Source organism: Carassius carassius, chromosome 26 (genome assembly GCF_963082965.1).
Source record: "Carassius carassius chromosome 26, fCarCar2.1, whole genome shotgun sequence".
NCBI classification, from domain to species: domain Eukaryota; kingdom Metazoa; phylum Chordata; class Actinopteri; order Cypriniformes; family Cyprinidae; genus Carassius; species Carassius carassius.
In genome coordinates, this window is record NC_081780.1 from 6,458,835 (window position 1) to 6,460,798 (window position 1,964).

Genomic DNA, 1,964 nt, shown 5'->3' on the forward strand with positions numbered 1-1,964 from the left:
CATAAGTCCTTGTGCGCGTTTAGTTCGCATCCAGAATGTCTTGAAATGGTGTTATAAATATCCGTTTAGGAAGAAACGTGGTTTTAAAAAAAACAAGTTACAACTTTCTCCCCTCCAACGGTTATTAAACTCACTTTGACACTTTTCACAAAAAAATGAATAAACAATAAGAAAAAATTCAAATAAATCCCTGGCGTATCCAAAAGGAAAAAGAAAAACGTTTGCAAGGCACTACACAGACGAACCCTTTATATTTTGTCCAGCATTAAGTTGCAGGAAACTCCTCAAACTTAGTTGCTCCTGCAATGAAAAAATCATAATTATTATATTCCTAACGGAGCTGCGCGCAGCAGTCGGGCGTTTTCGCTCCGATCCATTCACGTTCACTGTCTTTCAAGAGTTATATACTCTTGTCTTGTCAGGGCCAGCTGTGTGCACCTCGCCTTTCCACAAGTGTTGTGTTTAATTTGTGCTTGTAAAAGACTTTCACTCCAAACGCGCGAGTGTCATCCGGAGCAGCGGTGCCTCCGGGTCCTAAAGGCAAAAACCGGGTCATCATATCCATCCCGATTATGGCAAGCCGTTTTAACACTTACGTATATGTAGACCAAAAAGTGTATATGTATGTACTATGGAAGCTAATTTACCCAACTGAATTAGGAAAGAAAGTTAATTCCAACTTTTTATCCCACAATTCAGATTTTTCGAAATTTTAAAATTGCTTATATCCCACAAGTCAGACATTAATCTTAAAGTTCTGAAATATAAACTCAGAAATGCAAGAAAAAAGAATAGTGATATAAAAAGTTGCAATTATCTTTTTTTATTTATTTATTCATATTTTGCCATTGAATTCTATAACCTATGATTCAGATATCAAATATTCACTTCAGAATAGTGAATATTTTAATTGTTGCTAACTATTCAACCGGTATATTTAATTTCAGTAACATAAACATTTTATGAAAAGATTAGTATTTGTATTTTATTAGCTGCTATAACTCTCACATATGCCAGCTTTACTAATATTACATGCTAGTATGTTATAATCTAGTTCTATTTATATTTAAATAAAAAATAAACTTGTTCATTTTACAATTATGTCATTTATACTAAATAAATCAATATTTCGTTTTTTTTTATAACAGAGTAGTAATACTATGAAGAGGAAAACATTGTCAATAATGTATAGTTTTCAAGGGCCTCATTTGTGAAACATACATAAAATTAGATTTGATCCTAAAATCCATGAATTTCAACCCATGTCAAAACTGTGTGTGTGTGTGGGGGGGGGGGGGGTGTTGGAATTCATATATGTAAAAACTGACGTAAAAATGTTTATGTATATGCAAAACAGTCCATAGCTGTTTATTAAGATGTAAAGATCATAAAATAATCATAATATGCGTTATTATGCACTCATTATACTTGTCCAATTAGGGACAAATTGGGCTTACTCATTTTTCTGTGCCTTATATTAATTCTAATCTGCCATTCCACCCACTTAATCTGTTTCTATGCTCACAAATGCATGCATCAGCAGTGCTTGGCATGTATCCAGATCCCTACCCCCAGGATATCATATGCCTGGGTAAAGAGGTCAGATCTGATGGGCGTATTATTGTCTTGAGAAAGTCTGTCACAATCTGCTATTATCTGGGGATGTGTTGATGAATATTACTATGCTGCAGCTATCCTGGTACTACTTTATATCAGAGTGTCCATGTAAATATCAATTTACAAAAGCAGTACAACTATAATAGCAGTTGATTAACATTGGGCAAAGAAAAGACTTGCTCTTTACATTGACTATGCATAGTTGCATTACAGCACTTCATTTAGTTCTCTCACAAAGTGGCCTATTCTAACACTTAGGGTTTAAATATTTCATACTGTTAATAGTTGGGTTATTAAATATATTCATTGTTAAACATTTTAATTAATCCTTAAATTAAAAAAATTAA

At 33.2% G+C, this 1,964-nt stretch overlaps 1 protein-coding gene across 1 annotated transcript in view; it reads right to left on the reverse strand.

Moving 5' to 3' along the window:
* Window positions 1-516, reverse strand: part of LOC132105634 (tetraspanin-12-like) — a 15,190-nt gene extending 14,674 nt beyond the window's left edge. Inside the window, exon 1 of the mRNA XM_059510907.1 lies at window positions 1-516. This exon is cut by the window's left edge and continues 5 nt beyond it. The gene's annotated coding sequence lies outside the window, so the exon portion shown is untranslated.
* Between the last annotated feature and the right edge of the window lie 1,448 nt (window positions 517-1,964).